This window comes from Lissotriton vulgaris, chromosome 11 (assembly GCF_964263255.1).
Source record: "Lissotriton vulgaris chromosome 11, aLisVul1.2, whole genome shotgun sequence".
Taxonomy (NCBI): Eukaryota; Metazoa; Chordata; class Amphibia; order Caudata; family Salamandridae; genus Lissotriton; species Lissotriton vulgaris.
Genome location: NC_141699.1, coordinates 193,514,567 through 193,533,444, shown reverse-complemented (window position 1 = coordinate 193,533,444; position 18,878 = coordinate 193,514,567). Strand labels below are relative to the sequence as shown.

The following is an 18,878-nucleotide window of genomic DNA, read 5'->3' as shown; positions in this document are numbered from 1 at the left end:
GCCAGTATCCAGGCGCTGATCCATCGATTCAGACCCCAACACTCGCTTCCAGCGAAGGTGTTCATGCAGTTGATAGGCATGATGGCCTCCTGCATCTCCATTGTCCCGCACGCGAGACTACATATGCGTCCGCTTCAGGAGTGCCTGGCACGTCAGTGGACTCAGGCTCATGGGCAACTGACAGACCTAGTGTTGGTGAGCGGTCGGGCGTACAACTCTCTGCATTGGTGGAATCCACAAAACCTTTGCAAGGGCCGACCATTCCAAGAGCCTGTCCCACAGATCATCCTGACAACGGACGCCTCTCTCCAGGGATGGGGAGCGCATGTACTCCACTACACTGTGCAGGGACTATGGACACTTCAGCAACGGAAGATGCACATCAATGTCTTGGAACTGATGGCAATCTTCATGGCCTTAAAGGCGTTCAAAGTACATCTGTGCAACAAGGTCGTGTTGATCCGGACGGACAACATGACGGCCATGTACTACATCCAGAAGCAGGGAGGTACACACTCTCCACAGCTGTCTCATCTGGCTCGGAGCATGTGGAAGTGGGCCATTCAGAGGAACATCTTCCTCATGGGGGAGCATCTCCCGGGCAAGGACAATCAAATGGCGGATCTGCTCAGCAGACACAGCCATCAGATGCACGAGTGGGAGATACATCCATCAGTACTCCAACCGTACTTCCAAAAGTGGGGTCATCCAGAGATAGACCTGTTCGCCACAAAGGAGAACGCAAAATGCCAAAGCTTCGCCGCCAGGTTCCCACACCCCCAATCACAGGGCAATGCGATGTGGATGAACTGGTCAGGCAGATTTGCGTACGCTTTTCCCCCAGCACCTCTGATACCGCTGGTGGCACGCAAGCTCAGGCAACACTCGATGACGCTCATCCTGGTTGCTCCAACGTGGGCTCGCCAACCATGGTACACCACGTTTCTGGAACTCTCCGTGGTACCGCATCAAAGGCTTCATCTCACTCCCAGCCTTCTGACGCAGAGCCATGGCGACATTCAGCACCCAGATCCGCAACAGCTCAACCTGGCGATCTGGCTCCTGAAGTCCTAGAGTTTGGCTACCTCAATCTTCCTCCCGATTGCATGGACATCATTCGGGAGGCAAGGAAGCCCACTACTAGAGCTTGTTATGCGGCTAAATGGAAGAGGTTTGTCATCTACTGTGTAGACCACAGCATTGACCCGCTAGATGCTTCCATTCAGAACATCATATGCTACCTCTTTCACCTGTATCGATGTAATCTAGCGTACTCTTCCATCCGCATTCACCTGTCTGCTATGGCAGCATACCTCCAGAATAGGCAGCACCTGTCTCTCTTTAAGGTCCCTGCTATCAAGGCTTTTCTGGAAGGACTCAAAAGGGTCATTCCACCAAGGACTCCACCAGCTCCAGAATGGAACCTCAATGTGGTTCTTACAAGGCTAATGGGTCCTCCCTTTGAGCCACTGCACTCTTGTGAACTTCAGTTTTTGACTTGGAAGGTTGCGTTCTTAGTAGCAATTACATCGCTACGGAGGGTAAGCGAGCTGCAGGCGCTCACCATCCAAGAACCTTTCTTCCAAGTACATGCTAATAGGGTGGTGCTCCGCACTAACCCTAAATTCTTACCCAAAGTGGTCTCACAGTTCCACATGAACCAAACAATTGAATTGCCGGTGTTTTTCCAAAACCCAGAGACGCTGGCGGAGCGCATGCTCCACACTCTTGATGTGAAAAGGGCCTTGATGTACTATGTGGACAGGACAAAAGATTTCCGCAAAACCAAACAACTTTTTGTTGCTTTTGCCACACAACACAAGGGAAATGCAATCTCCAAAGCAGGAATCGCTAGATGGATAGTAAAGTGCATTCAAATCTGCTACGCTAAAGCTAAGCGCACTCTCACTATCCCACCAAGGGCCCACTCCACTAGGAAGTTGGGGGCCTCTATGGCTTTCTTAGGTAACATTCCCTTAGAAGACATCTGTAGAGCAGCCACATGGTCTACCACTCATACTTTCACTAAGCACTACTGTGTAGACGTGCATTCAAAACAACAGGCAGCTGTTGGTCAGGCTGTTCTAAAAACACTTTTTCAGACTGCTGCAGCTGGCACGGGCGGCCGCCGCTAATGGAGGGACTGCTATGTATTCTATGCACAGATATGAATTCAGCAGCCCACATGCCTCGAACTGCAAATGCTACTTACCAGTATGCATCTGTTCTTGGCATGTAGGGCTGCTGACATTCATATCGCCCACCCTCCTCCCCGGCGCCTGTAGCAGCTGCAGTATGTATTCATTTACACACATATGCTCATAGCATGGTCATCACTCACTTCTTCACTCCATCTCTGCCAATGGCTAAAAACAATCTGGGGATGGAGGCGATGCCCATGCGCACTGTAGTCCAGGGGAGGAGCCACCTATCTCGTGATACTTCGAAGACTCTTCCAGGACAACAATGTGCAATCATCCGGACCCAACACTAGGTGGCGGACTATGCACAGATATGAATGTCAGCAGCCCTACATGCCAAGAACAGATGCATACTGGTAAGTAGCATTTGCAACTTTGAGCGCCATCTTGGTGGGACTGAGGGACGCTGACGTTTTTCCTTGTGCACCCTAGCAGTCAGGTTGACTGGCCAGAGCCCTATAAACCATCAGCAATATGGCGCGAGGCGTGTGCGCGCAGCGTGGGTGCCGGATTACCGCCAGAGTCCAGCCCGTCTGCGCCCGTCCGCGCTAAGGACGGGCTGGACGGCTGGCCGGACGCAATTGCCGATACAGCCCCCATAGGCGTCCGGTATGCCAAACAAGACCTGTTAATGCTGAAGCCATCTGGTCTTCCTTGCCATCATAGTTTTGTCCCCGAGGTTCTTTTAACTTATCCCCGCTGTGGCTGCTTTAAGGAGGGCCATGAGGCCCCTAGTCTTACTTTGGCTTTCGATCAGGTGGGACTGAGCCATAAAGGGGGAGGCTGCATCGTGAGGGAGAAGGGCTTCCTCATTAATGCTCGTTCTTTAATCAAGCACAATTTTGCTTTTAAGGACTTTGTTCTGGATAGGAAACCCACCTGGGTGTTTGTCACAGAAACCTGGGCAAAAGATTCCTCGGGTCCAGACCTAGTGGAATCAATTCCGGAAGTTTACTTCTTCGCTAGGATGGATAGGACAGGTCGCATAGGAGGAGGTCTAGGTATCCTATATAGGGATAGTCTCCTATGCCACACTTCACAGCTTTCTGACCCTAAGGATGATGTTCAAGTCCTATATTTCTCCTTGAAAGGTTCTTTTGAGTTTCCTTTCACTGGTGTCCTTATTTACCGCCCCCCGGGGTCTAGAATGGAGTTTGCACAAAAATATGCTTAACATTCTTGAACCGTATTTTGGCTGTGAGCATTTTACGGTTCTGGGAGATCTAAATTACCATCTGGAGAATATGGAGTCCAGTGACACCTTCTCTCTGATTGATGCTATGTCTGCCTGCGGGCTGAACCAACTGGTGAGGGGTGCTACCCACCAGGCGGGTCATACGCTTGACGGAATTTTCTCTAATGATGAAAGGTTGATAGTTAGTACCCCTTTCCCCCTCTCATGGTCCGACCACTATGCGGTTCCTATAGAATTGTCATGTATTACTCGGGACAGTTTGGAAAGGGTTTCAAGTAAGAGGGTAGCTAGGCGAAATCTTAAGAACATCTGTAACAACCTGCTTGCCCCTATGATCCCCAGTATGACAATTTCCTAGGAGGTAGATGTATGTCTCTGGGTCTCGCAGTTTGATAAGGCTGTCACCTTGGCTCTAGATGAACTTGCTCCGGTCCGTTTACGATACTCGGCCAGGAAAAAGCCATCGGCTCTCTGGTTCTCGGAGTCATTAAGACTTTTCAGGCAGGGAGTTAGGAGGCAGGAGCGTCTCTGGTTGGCCAGCTGGGACCTGAGGGAAAAAGAGGCCCATAAAATCTTACTGAGGGGTTATAAGGCGGAGATACTAAGAGCTAAGCAACAATACTTCACCGCTTGTACCATCTCACTCTCCTCCCCGAAAGAGCTTTTTAAGACTGTGGATTCTCTGACCACCCTGCAGGTTCCTTATCCTGTTATCGGCTCTCAGATGTTGTGTAACAACATTGCCTCTTTCTTTCAGGCAAAGATTGCTGATCTGTATTCGGCATTAGAGCTGCAGAAGGCTGAAATTGCGAACTCCTCTGGTTCCGCTGAGTTTGCTCTATCCACGGTGGAGGTTGCCCCTTCGAGACGCCTGGTATCCTTTCCTCCCCTTGTATCTCAGGAACTAGAGGACCTTCTTACTAGGACTAGATCAGGCTCCCCCTTAGATCCCTCTCCTCTCACGCTTCTCAAGCAGTGTAAGGAGACCCTTTTACCTCCCCTCTTGGAGATCATGAATGGGGCTATGAGGCTTGGCACTTTCCCTCAGCAATGGAAGAGGGCAGTGGTGAAACCATTACTTAAGAAGCCAACTCTGGACCCTGGGGTATTTAAAAGCTTTCGCCCCATCTCGCTGCTCCCTGCTGCGGCTAAGATGCTGGAAACACATCTTAATAAGCATCTTGCGGCCTTTCTGGAGAACTCTGGCCTTTTAGATCATTCGCAGCATGGATTTAGGAGGGAGCATAGCACCGAGTCGGCCCTTACAATTGTGCTCGATAATATCTGCACTCGAGCTGATAGGGGCCAGACCACCCTCCTCATCCTGTTGGATCTCACTGCTGCGTTTGATACCCTTTCTCCCTCGGTGTTAACATCTCGCCTGAGGGAGATTGGGGTAGAGGGGTCCGCTCTTGATCTGCTGACTTCCTTCCTAGACCAGAGGGAACAGAGAGTGATGCTGGGGGAGTTTCTATCTCCATTCCTGTCTGTGCAATGTGGGGTCCCTCAGGGGTCGGCATTAAGTCTGACCCTTTTCAACATCTATGTGACCCCACTTGCCAGACTGATAAGATCTTTTGGGATGGAGGTAGTTTCCTACGCCGATGACACCCAGATCCTTGTCTCCCTCTCCCAGTCTATTAACGAGGCTGCCTCTAATTTTAGATCTTGCTTAGAGGCAGTTGCAAAATGGATGACATACAATTCATTAAAACTGAACGGGGAGAAGACGGAGATCCTGGTGTTTGGGGGAAAGGAGGACATCAGGTCGGCAAATTGGTGGCCTGCTTCACTGGGAGCTTGTCCGGTACCCGCCGTTCTGGCTAAAAACTTAGGAGTTCTGATCGATCCTACCCTCAACATGCGTCAGCAGGTGAACAGAACAGTCTCTACCTGTTGGGGCATAATACACATCTTGAGGAAGATTAAACATTACTTATCCCAGCAGGCCAGAAAGCAAGTCGTGGTTGCTCTCATAGGCTCCCGACTTGACTATTGCAATGCGCTGTATGCAGGACTCAACAGGGGGCTGCTGCAGCGCCTTCAAATGGTCCAAATCGCGGCTGCCAAGTTTGTGTTGGATTTACCCAAACGTGCATCGGCCACCTCTGCTAGGAAGGCGTTGCATTGGCTGCCTGTTGAGGACAGGATTTCTTTTAAAATCCTGTTCCTTACCTTTGGGGCCCTAGCGAGAAATAGGTCAGTGGGGATTGGGGCTCTTTTGGCCTCTTATAGCCCATCGAGGAATCTGCGCTCCGCCAACAAATCTCTGCTATCTGTACCACGCATTTGCAGAGCCAAATGGGGTGACAGAGCTTTTTCCACAGTAGCACCAAAAATGTGGAATGCTCTTCCTGTGGAAATTAAGGCCCTTCCCACTCTTCAGTCCTTTAGGAAAGCCTTGAAGACATGGCTATTTGCCAAAGCATACCCGTAGTTCTGCCTCTGCCTTTTATGATTTATTTTTATAGGCGCCTTGATGCCTTCGGGTTTTAGTTGCACGTTATAAATTTTCTTTCATTCATTCATTCAACTTACATCTGATCTTAGCAATGAGTCGGGTTTAATGTAACAATTAATTTGATACTTTGGAGTAATATTTTTGGTGGTCCTAAATGGAAGTTAGCAGTTAGCTTGTTGGCTAGTGAAATTCCCTGTTAGCCAGTGGGACTGTTGGCTTTTCCACAGTGAAAACAGAAATTTTGTGTTATCAAACTTGGTCCATGTTAATCATAAAAGGATGGACCATACCCTTGTTTTTAATACTAAGCACCCTGCCTGTTGTGCTGCCAAGGCCTTCCTTAGTAGTCGCTTACTAATATCAACAAGCATTTGCAATGCAATAGGTCTCGCAATATTAAAGTTAGAGCTATTGGCATTGTAAATGGCAATGCCTTTTATTTATGTTTTTGCTTTTAAAACATAAATAATAGGCATTGTCATTTACAATGCTAATAGCTTAAACTTTCGCAAAAGTGAGACCTATTGCATTGCAAATGCTTGTTTAAAGGACGCCCCAGACACTTCTTCCCCAACCTACTAACCTTCAGCGATAGGACAAAACTGCAAGCTTATCTTAGCAAGTCCATACCTGAATACAGCGTGCTTCGAAGAGCAGCACATGAGCTGCTCAGGATCGACCTAAAAAGTCTCTGTTTTAATAGCATTATACAATATGCTCGGGTATACAGGAAAGAGCTGGCAGTGTTGGATAGTTGTCAGGGGCTATTCATTCGTTTTTGTGTTAAGCGCTGCACATGGAACATTGTTTAATGTAATTGATACTTAGTGTTAATTTGTCCTTTTTTTCAGTGACTTTGTGTGCATGCGTGCGTGTGCATATATGTATGTGTGTGTGCGTGTGTTTATGTGTTTGGGTTTGTTTGTGTGTGTTTGTATGTACGTATGTGTGTGTGTATGTGTGTGTATGTATGTATGTATGTGTGTGTGTGTGTTTCTCTGCAGATTATAGGTTCACATCTCTGCTGGGCAGCCTCTGCCTTTCATCTTTTGGTGTCATTCTCCCTCTGACACGTCATTGGTTTCACACGAGTCTCACTGTGGTGAGAGTGCTGCAGGAGAGTATCAGGGGTACTGGGTCTCTGGATGACAGTTTGTGTGGAATAATCTTTTTACTAGAAAAGTGCTTTAGACCGATGACCCCAGAACCTGCTCCCTTCCAGTGTGTGGTGAGATTTTTAGGATGTGGGGGCTCTGAAGCGACAAGTTTTACAGCGCTTGGGAGCGCTGTATTCACCTGCCTAGCGCCATAGCTGCCAAGGTTTCAGATTGCTATGTGTGACATATTCATAATTTCAGTGTAATTATGAGTGACATTTCAATGACTGTGAGTGACAGTATCTCCGTCCCCACTGACTAGTGTCACCCGACTATCACCAGCGCGGCCCAAACATAGCTGCCAAGTTTTTAGTACACATGAGTAACATTTCTATGTTTTCAAGACAGGTATAAGTGATTTTCACATATCCTGTGCAACACCTTTAGTGATACCTTATAAAGAGCAGTGGTTTAAGAAAATGTATGGTACAAAACGAAAAAACATTTTTTTAGTAAGTGCAGTGTGGTACCTGGATTAAATACACCACTCACACTTGACGTGATTTGTGAAGTTGACCCTGACCCTTTCCAACCATACCATACCATACCATACCTTCCTGTAAAATCTTTTAGTAGCATCTAATAAAATTCAGCTGGTAATCTATACCAAATAACAGCTGTCTTATCTCAGTGTCGGCCTGTATATACCCTTTTGATCTGTAAGTTAGAAATACATTTTGTTGTAAAAAAATGTTACACTAGTTTTGTTTTTCAATTCAGTTTCACAATTGATACCCATTACCTAAATTAATGACAGCAGTTTTGCGATCTCTGAAAAACTTAGCTGCCATCTGCCAGTGAGCACGCTGCACATTTATCACTGCTCCCAACCAAATTGTTGCTGCTGGCTGGCCACATCCTCACGCTGGGTTGTATTGTCTCCCAGGTTCTACAGTACATATGTCACAAGCCTCGACTGGGGCTGTTGACAGCTTGGGCTGGTCAAGGTCACACTTAAACGCTTGTACTGTCTGCTAACCGAAAAAGGCCCGGGATCGGGAGAATAAACAAACGCTGTGCCCCCGTTCCTGAAACAATATGTGATCGGAGGGCAAGAGTTGTGAAGTGTTTTTTTACAACAATCTGAGGTAAATCTGTGGGGGCTTAGGAAGGCATGGGCCCAGCAGGCTGCAAACCAATACCCTCCACCATGACCCTCCGCACAACACTGTAAGGGTCGGGTCAGATGGCACAAAGACTGCGGATGGCGGCGCTGTAATGAAAAACAATCATGATGCCCGGCGTCATTCTGTCTATCTGAGGCCAAACTGCGAAGTGTGTGACACTGGTGGTTAACACCGACAAACAGGGTGGTAAGTGGCTGAAACTACGGTCTACTTACAGTGATGGTTTTCACCCAGAAGCGTGATTGGCACGTCGGTGACTCGCACTGCAATTGGGCTGCTGGGTGCTCATGCCACGAGTGAGCTACCCCTACGGCAGACTTCTGTCCAGGCTGCTGCTGCTGTCCTCACGGAGTCCTGGCAGCCGGCGCTGTAAACCGACAGTGACGCCGGTCAGTCATGGCTCTCCATTAACCCGTCCACTGCACTTATTCCCTCTGCCGGCTCGGAAATTCTAACTGAAGAATGAATGCTGCGGCGGCCTGACTATAATGGCCTACAGCACTGAGCAGTGTGTGGCCGGGCCATTACGTGCGAGCAAAACCGCCACTGCCCCATAATTTGCAGCCGCCTTGGCACCTTAAGTCATTAAATTCTGGAGGGAGCCTACCCCTCGTGTGTCCCCCCGCATCACCGCCGCAGCCCGGTACAAACCGAACATCGCCGCCGGCCTGCGACCAGGAAGTCAGGCAGGCCGGGCGGGACAACCGGAAACCGGAAGTTGGAGGGCGGGAGCCTACCCCGCCTCCCACGGAAGAGCCGCGGCTGTTTTGAGCACCGGAGCAGACAGGAGCCTACCCTGCGCCCCGGTGCACTCGTCCTGAGAAGGAGGGAGGAAGAGTCCTGCTGCCGGCGCCTTCCCCGAGGCTCCCAGGAGTGAGGGAGAGCCCGTGGTAACCGGCATAGAGGAGCCCTGCAGCTGCCGATGAGAGGAGATCCGCCGCACCAAGGAAGCCGGTGAGTGGGGCTTCGCCTTGTTGCTGAGCTGCGAGGGCGGGGGGCATGTGTGTGTGTGTGCGTGCGGCGGCGGGGGGCTGTGCATGTGTGTGAGCGTGCGTGTGTGTGTGTATGTGTCTTGGAGTCTGTGTGTATGCGTGTGTGTGTTTAAAAGAGGCCGATGACTGTGGGGGGGAGAGGGTGTGTGTGTGTGAGCGAGTGTCTGTCTGTCTGTGTGCGTATATGCGCGCGCATGTGTGCCAACTTCAAGACATCGGAGGGAATTGCGCGGCGCGGGACGGAACGTGCGCACCCAAATCCGGCAGAAAAGCTCGTAACACCCTCTTGTCCCTAATTCCCCCAGACGGGCGGCTATACGTCTCCAGCTGGACGCATCCTTCGGATGCAGTACCAGCGAGACCTAAAAAGGAGCCTGACAAACTTATTTATTTTTCCTTGTTGAGATGTCAGTTTTAAAGCTGTTTAACTAGGCTGCAGTGGCTCGTTTTCACCTTGTAACTGCAGTGGTGTCTCAAATAAGTGCTGCAGTGCACTAGTGACATTTAACTTACTGGCACTCCTGACCTCTAGTACTATAAAGGACTATATTTAAGGTAAATGAGCCAATCAGATAATTGCCACTTGTATGTGTACTTTAGGGGTCAGAGCACATTCACTGGGGCCTGCATAGCAGAGCCCAATGCACTGCAAAGTCAAAATCCGCCGCATTAGTGCAAAAACCTAGGGAGTGATCATACAAAAAGAGGTCCTTTCCTAGACTGCAGTCAAGTGTTTGCTTTGCATGGCTGCTGAATAGAACGCACACAATCCGGGTTCACTCTTCAGCCGTAACTGGTGATTCTACCCTGTGGTCGGCGAGGTACATGTTGCGGGCTATCTACCGCAGTGGGTCAAAACGGTGCCTGAGTTGGTGGGAGACCTTTTGGCGGATAGCTGCCACAGATCATTCCTGGAACTGCTTGTGTATGCTTTAAAGTAAGACCAGGTTCTAACACAGCGTTCAGGAACAAAGTTAAAAGATTGGGGGAGGGGAACTTACTATACACAGGGGGACTGCATTCACTAAATGTGGGATGGAAAATGGTCCCCGTGTATGCACTGTCTTAGAGACATGTGATTATCAGTCTATGGGCTTTAAACACGCCCAGCTCTATCCATTGGTTGTTTCGTCTACCTTTACAAATTCCTCCCCAGTACAATGGGAGTGCCCGCCTCCCTGGTAGTCATGAGCACGGGGCAGCTAGTCCACTGCCTTTGGATCGTTCTCAAAAGCTTTCCTGTTTGTCGCATTCATTGTGTGCAACTGCATGCACACTGATAGCAGCAAACCATGGATGGTCACAGGCAGCTGTGTGCGTTACCGCACATCATGTCTCATCGTTATTTGCCACATAAGTGAATATTCAGACTTTTTATTTTACCCACATGTAAAAGCTGGAACTGACCTGGCTGGCTGTGTATCAACTTCTTCGCAGTCTCCTCCTCGGGTCCTCGCGGGAGAGAGTTGGACAGCCCAGAAAAAGGGAGGAGGGGGTCTCCCTTATTCGGAGCTGTGCAACACAATGCATTATAAATTCTAGCTGACACCCTGGTTCTGTGTGTACTGAAATGAGGGTTAAGTGAAGTGGGGGAGGTAGGGGCGGGTCTCACCTGTGCTGCTTTTGACGAGAGCGCACAAGGGTTTTTGTTTGCTGAAGGCTGCATGAGAGGTGTGTAATTGGACAAGCCTGTAATGGGACTGCTAATACACCCAGCGGCTTTGTTTGCTGAACAAAGGGCTGGGTCCAGAAAACCTCATTGTGTTTTTAGGTCTCACCTGACGAAAGCAGCACATGCGCTGTTCTCGCTATTGCGAGTACCTTTTGTTATTGATTCTGCTGTGCACGCGTCTGCATGGACAAACATGGCTGCTGTTGCCATTTGTCCATAGCAAACAGCATGCGTATTTCCGTTGGACTGTGGACAGTCCGACGCCATCTTGTGCCAATAGCTTCCCTTCCCGTTGTCCATGGCAATCAGACGCTGGTGGGACCGCTGTAGGCGCCTTGAAGTGGCTTCAGAGCCTCTGCTCTCGCACTCCGATGACGCACCTGCGTCTGCCCCAGCCCCCCGGAATGCTGGTCCAGATAGTGCCTCCGCTCTTAACATGGAAGCATCTGCCTCTGTGCCCCCGTCCTTACCCCTACTCACACCAGATACTTTCTAAAACACCCTCCCCCGCCCTGCCACCACTTCCTGCCTCCTTCACGCCAGGCCTTGTTGTCTGTCTGTACACACACATTCTGCTTTCTGCCCCCTCCCTCATGCCATCAGGATGTGCGCACAGTCAGTGTAGACTTACTCTCAGATAGATGCTTTGTGTGGCCACGAGTCTAGAAGATGCCAAAGAGGGCCTGGTCACCAAGGTCAAGTCCTCCAAAATCAGGGACATTTCCTGCTCCTGAACATTCTAGTCATATGGACACTCGCGAGAGCCTTTTCGGCAAGATTTCCGCTTCAATTCTGTAAATGTGATGCAACTCCAGTCGCTTGAACTTTTCTTCATTTGTAATTTATAAATGTGTAACTCTCACCATGAGTAACCGTGGCAGCTCTACGTATTTTCTCCTACCATGTTACTCTACATTTCTCATATACAACGGAAGCGCTCTCACATCTCTGGGTAAAGGGCAACGCTATATAATAACACATAAATACATTTCTAGGGGAGGAGCCAAGATGGCGCTCGGATCGGACGTTTAGTCCCTCGGCTCCGGGGACCGTCTCTGTCCTTGAGTTTATCCTGCCAGAGATCCTGAGTAAATTTGGCTGATTTCGAGACCGGACGCGCTTCGACGACCCGCCACGAAATCCTGGGGCTTTTGCTTTCCCGCAAGCGGTGGAAACGCTCGGGCACAGTTGGAGGCCTGCATCGACACGGTGACCGGGACCTCGCGTGACTGGTGAGACCGGCTATCCAGACTTGGGGACTGTAAAGTGCCGACCGGAAGCTACGGAGGGCAGCGGACCCTGCGGCCCACGTCCCGCTGCACGGCTGCCACGGAGACGATCTACCCTGGCGGCCAATACTGATTCAGGGACCATCGTACTGCTGCTAGCGAGGCTTTTTTCCTGCATCTTGTCCCGCCGATGGTGGTGGGCTCCCGGCCTGGCCAGCTACTCTTAATCGAGCGGGACGCTAAACTGCATGGACTGTGCTCCTGTCTGTACCCGGGCTCGGTCATCTGCTCATTGCACCACGATACTCTGCTGCTATGGGGGCGCAACCTGGTTCTTCTCTGGATCCCTTGCCTGACGCTGTGGTGGACATGCTGTGATGTTTACCGATAGGTTGGATGTGACTTGTTTTACTGAACACATTCGGAGGGAAGAAGTGCCCGACATAATGTGTGCTACCACTCATGGGTATGGTGCCCTACTGACAGCGGTTCTTTCCCTACACTCGGAGGCTTTACGTTATGGCTGCGCCCTGCTGGACAAGATGGAGGGCATGATCAGTGTTTCGGCCCGTCTCAAGATGGCCGACCCGCAGGGTCTAGGCACCGCTCTTTGTTCTACCTCCGCCCCTGACAACACGGCGACATCTGGCGGACACGGAGCCCTCGTGACTCAAGGCCTGTCGATCGTATCCGCTGCGGGTGATCGGCTCCCGAGCCCGCATGTTCATCCGGAGCTCCTGTTTGACCGTGAGCCTTCCTTCCGCGTCGGGCTTGCGGACCCCCGAGACTCGCCCCAAGAGATACTGGACGCAGAGATCTCCCTCCCTCTCCTGGCTGTACTCGACGAGTTCAATATGGCGAACTCTGCACCTTCCCTGGAACTCTTGGATTTGTTTCCTCCGGACACATCGAATTGCTCGCACCGCGGTGACTTCCCTGGACTGCCGATTACACCCGCATCGATTGCACTGGGTTGCGGTGGTAAGGATAAAACGGGACAAGGATAGACACTTCTCCTTTCGAACTGCTGGCTTCCTTGTTATTGATTATGGCGGATGGGGCACGTACTGCTAATACTTATGTTCGAGGCATGTGGGCTGCTAAATTCATATCTTTGCATTAGATCGCCACCTAGTGTTGGGTCCGGATGATCGCACATTGTTGTCCTGGAAGAGTCTTCGAAGTATCCTGAGATGGGTGGCTCCTCCCCTGGACTACAGTGCGCATGGGCATCGGCTCCATCCCCAGATTGTTTTTTTCCGCCATTGGGTTCGGATGCGGTCTCGACGTCTCTCCGTCGGAACCGAATAAACATCACTTTTTACGGCCAAAAGGCTTTGGGTTCTTTACGTCGGTATTGTTTGCGTACGGTCTCGAGTTCTTCCGTCTCTCGGAGCCGGAATCACCGGAGTTTTTACTACTCTTCGGACATCGAGGCCTTCTCATCGCGACTCGACACTAAGTTCCCAACATGGAGCGGAGTCCGTTTAAACTCTGTCCGCTCTGTGGGTCCAAATACCCACATATAGACGTACACCCGGTCTGTAATAAGTGCCTTTCGCCAGACCATGACGAAGGAAGTTGCCGGGCCTGTGCGAAGTTCAGGTCGAAGAAAACTCTCACGATTCGGCGCGCAGTGCGCCTTGTGGCCAAACAGGCGGCCCCGGATCCAGATAACATCTTCGGCGACCAAGAAGAGGAGGACCAGAGCCATCATCTTCAAATCTCCCCGCCTGAGACGGAGGTCGAGGCTGATCCGGAATATGACGACGACGGAGTCGTGGGTCAAGGCCTTGAATACGTCGACGAGGTAGGGGACGACGTTATGGTTTATGGGGCCGAGGAAGATAGCTCAGGGGACGAGCTATGCCCCGAAGTTGACGAACATCAGGAGAGGGTCGCGGGATCGCCTGTCGGCCTTACCCAAGACCCTGTAGCGCAAGCCACGGCCCCGCCTGCCGGCCCGGCCACGGACATACTTGCTGCGCCGAGGGTTTCGAAACCGAAACTGAAAGCAACGGTCTCGACTGCACCTAAAATGGCCGACCCGAAACCGAAACCGAAAGTTAAGGACTCAATCGTCCCTAAGATGGCGGTCGCAACAGCAAAAACAAATAAACCGGCGGCCTCATCGACTCCGTCGACCTCCGGTCCGCAGAAGTCGAAGAAACACGGCGATTCCACAGGGTCGAAATCGGCGCCGGAGGAGAGATCCTCTAAAAAGGGTGGCACGCACAAGACAAGCGCGCCGGCGCCGGCGAAGCCTGCAAAGGCAACCGACACAGCCCCGGCTCCAACGGGGACATCTGCGCATCGCTCCAGGGACTCGGGGTCGGCGCCGTCCATCCCTCCAAAAGACCAACGGAACGTCGCATCCGAAGGCAAGGCCACCTCGTCGGTGCCAAAGACATCGGTCACCGACGCATCTCTCGTGGCTGCTTCACTACAAAGAATTAAAGACAAGGCTTTTTCTTCGTCGACGCCAACGCCATCGACGCAGAAGGCGGCAGACGTCCCGGTCAAGCCGGCAAGTAAGCTCCTCTTCCTTCTACCGCCAAAAGTGGTGCCAAAGGCCTTTTCCTCGAAATCGACGCCAAAGAAGTCGGAATCTTCTACGGCAGGGACATCTTCGGGTCAAGTGCTCGACCCTGAAGAGGATTCGGAGTGTTTCATAGACGCGGACACGGGGAAGTTAACCCTTTATAAAAGGAAGATCACTTCGCAGCCGGTGGAATCCTACGTCATTCCCCTAAAGAAGAAAAAGTTTCCACAGGACGCCTCAGGCCTCATGGAACCTATCCAGCCTCCTCTGGGAAGGAGCCCAACACCGTCTCCAGACCACTCTGAAAGTGAGGGCTATGGTGAAGATGAACAATACACGTTCCCAGTAAATGAACCTGATGCACAGCCAGATTCTTATTATGGCATTGGGGACCAAGGCACCCAAGATGTGGGGCAAGACCCACAGACTTTCAGTACACGTGCATCCCCTACGGAGGATTCTGCAGGTTTTCATGCACTCATTGAGAGGGCAGCTGCTAATCATGATGTGGACATGCATGCTGACCCAGTTGAGGAGGACTTTCTATTCGACACATTTTCAGTTTCGGAAAGAAATGTAAAGACCCTGCCTATGCTCAAAGGGGTCCTCAAGCATGCTGCGGACATCTTTAAAGAGCCTACCAGGGCGAGGGTGGTCAACCCACGTATTGAAAAAAAGTACAGACCAGCGCCTGCAGACCCTGCATACATTCGAGGACAGTTGCCGCTTGACTCCTTGGTGGTAGCAAACGCACGCAAGAGGGCCAACTCCCAAACAACGGGTGAAGCTCCTCCCCCGGATAAGGAGTCCAAAGTGCTAGAGGCAGGAGGCAAAAGAGTGGCTGCACAGGCTGCCAATTTCTGGCGTATTGCAAATACACAGGCACTACTGGCACGTTATGATAGATCACATTACGACACACTAGAGCAGATTGTAGAACACCTGCCTCCGCAGTTTCAAGAGGGCACCAAAATGATTATACAAGAAGGACAACTGATCTCCAACGCGGCCATAAAGTGCGCACTTGATGTCGCGGACACAGCCGCTAGGGCCATTAACACCAGTGTCATGCTCAGAAGACAGGCTTGGCTCCGCATATCGGGGTTCAAACCTGACATTCAAACAACCATACTTAATCAACCAGTCAATCCGGATAGACTGTTTGGTCCAGATGTTGACACCACCCTGGAAAAGATTAAAAAGGACACTGAAACCGCTAAATCGATGGGGGCCCTACAATCTCAGCAGTTTCGTGGCAATAATTTTCGTCGCTCAGGTGCCCGTGGAGTCACCAGAGGACAGATGGGTCAACAGTCACAGTTCCCTAGAGGTGGAGCACAGTCCTCGTACCCCAAACAAAACAAGAGGGGCTACAGGGGTAACAGCAACAAAGGACGTGGCAAAGGAGGCAACAATTCACGCTCCTCTGCCCCGAGCAACCAGTGACTCTCTGTCACTGCCCCCCGACCATTTAACACCTGTCGGGGGGAGAATACAGCAGTTCCTGCCCGTCTGGATCAACATCACCACAGACAGGTGGGTGCGACAGCTTATCCAGTACGGTTATTGTCTAGAGTTAAAGTCCACTCCACCCAACATTCCACCAAGGCAAAGACCTATGTCCGCAGAGCACTTGCACTTATTGCAGCAGGAAGTGTTGGTGATGCTGCAAAAAGGGGCAATCGAGCTCGTGCCAGTGGGGGAGGAAGGCACAGGGGTTTATTCCCTGTACTTCCTCATTCCAAAGAAGGACGGATCTCTCAGACCAATTCTGGATCTCCGTCCCCTCAATCTGTACATACTGTCAGAGCATTTCCACATGCTTACACTGCAACAGATTCTTCCTATGTTAAACAAAGGAGACTTCTTAGCAACCTTGGATCTCAAGGATGCTTATTTCCACATTCCGCTACATCCGTCCCACAGAAAGTACCTCAGGTTCACTATCCAGGGCACGCATTATCAGTTCAAAGTCCTACCCTTCGGAGTCACAACTGCCCCAAGGGTCTTTACCAAGTGTCTGGCGACTGTAGCAGCGCACCTCAGGAGGCAGAACATCCATGTCTACCCCTACCTCGACGACTGGCTCGTTCAAGCCAGGTCGGAACAGCAGTGCGCCGCGGACATGTCGACTACCATTCACCTCCTTCACGACCTGGGTTTCTCGTTGAATTACCCGAAGTCACACCTTCAGCCGGCACACGTCCGGCAGTTTCTGGGTGCGACAATCAATACCCTGACGGCCTCGGCACAACCAAACCAGGTCAGGATAGACGGCATACAGTCTTTAATCCAGAAGTTCAGACCGGGACACTCACTTCCAGCAAGAGTGTTTATGCAGTTGATAGGCATGATGGCCTCCTGCATCTTCATAGTCCCTCACGCACGGTTGCATATGCGCCCGCTCCAGGAGTGCTTAGCAAATCAGTGGACACAGGCTCAGGGACAATTAACAGACCTAGTGTTGGTTACCAGTCGGGCATACAACTCTCTGCATTGGTGGACTCCACACAACCTTTGCAAGGGCCGACTGTTCCAGGAGCCAGTGCCACAGGTTATCCTGACAACGGACGCATCTCTCCAGGGATGGGGAGCACACCTGCTCACTTACACAGTGCAGGGACTATGGACGACGCAGCAACAGAAGATGCACATCAACTATCTAGAACTGATGGCGATCTTCATGGCACTCAAGTCCTTCATTGTACATCTGTGCAACAAAGTGGTGTTAGTCCGGACGGACAACATGACCGCGATGTACTACATCCAAAAACAGGGGGGCACCCACTCACCACAGCTGTCTCACCTGGCTCAGAGCATGTGGAAGTGGGCCATTCAGAGGAACATCTTCCTCATGGCAGAACACCTCCCGGGGAAGGACAATCAGATGGCGGATCTGCTCAGCAGATACAGTCATCAAATGCACGAGTGGGAGATACATCCATCGGTACTCCAGCCGTACTTCCAAAGGTGGGGGCGTCCAGACATAGACCTGTTTGCCACAAGGGAGAACGCAAAATGCCAAAGCTTCGCCGCCAGGTTCCCACACCCCCAATCGCAGGGCAATGCGATATGGATGAACTGGTCAGGCAAATTTGCTTACGCTTTTCCCCCGACACCCCTGATACCACTGGTGGCGAGGAAACTACGGCAACACTCCATGACACTCATCCTAGTTGCTCCAACGTGGGCGCGCCAAGCATGGTACACCACGTTCCTCGAACTCTCAGTGGTCCCGCATCAAAGACTGCGCCTCACGCCCAGACTTCTGACGCAGAACCATGGAGAAATTCAGCATCCAGATCCGCAACAGCTCAACCTAGCGATCTGGCTCCTGAAGTCTTAGAGTTTGGATACCTAAACCTACCTCCTGAATGCATGAACATCATCAAGGAGGCGAGGAAGCCGTCAACCAGAGCATGCTATGCCGCAAAATGGAAGCGTTTTGTCATTTACTGTGCAGACAATGACATAAACCCGCTAGATGCATCTATCCCTAACATCATTTGCTATCTGTTACACCTTTATAAGTGCAAACTAGCGTTCACTTCTATTCGGAAACATCTATCCGCCATCGCAGCTTACCTTCAAAATAGGCAGCATCTCTCAGTCTTCAGGGTGCCTGCCATTAAAGCGTTTCTTGAAGGCCTGAAACGAGTCATTCCCCCAAGAACACCGCCAGCTCCCGTGTGGAACCTCAATGTGGTCCTCACCAGACTGATGGGACCACCGTTTGAGCCAATGCACTCGTGCGAACTGCAATTCCTAACGTGGAAAGTTGCTTTCCTAATTGCCATTACGTCACTAAGACGCGTAAGTGAGTTGCAAGCACTCACGATACAAGAGCCATTCATCCAGATTCATCCAAATAGGGTAGTACTACGTACTAACCCCAAATTCCTTCCAAAGGTGGTGTCACATTTTCATCTCAACCAAACTATCGATTTGCCTGCATTCTTCCAGAACCCACAAACAGTGGCGGAAAGGATGCTCCATACGTTAGACGTACGGAGGGCATTGATGTACTACATAGACAGGACACAACACTTTAGGAAGACAAAACAACTCTTTGTTGCCTTCTCACCACAACACAAAGGCAACCCAATTTCCAAAGCAGGAATAGCCAGATGGATTGTTAAGTGCATTCAAATCTGTTATCATAAAGCCAAGCGCACTTTAACAATACCCCCAAAGGCACACTCCACACGCAAGTTGGGGGCATCCATGGCTTTCCTTGGAAACATTCCTCTAGAGGACATTTGCAGAGCAGCCACGTGGGTTACACCACATACCTTTACAAAA

At 50.9% G+C, this 18,878-nt stretch overlaps 1 protein-coding gene across 1 annotated transcript in view; it reads left to right on the top strand.

Annotated features, from left to right (window-relative positions):
• SART3 (spliceosome associated factor 3, U4/U6 recycling protein) overlaps positions 1-18,878 on the top strand; it is a 651,822-nt gene that overhangs the window by 214,487 nt on the left and 418,457 nt on the right. The gene's annotated exons all lie outside the window — the stretch shown is intronic.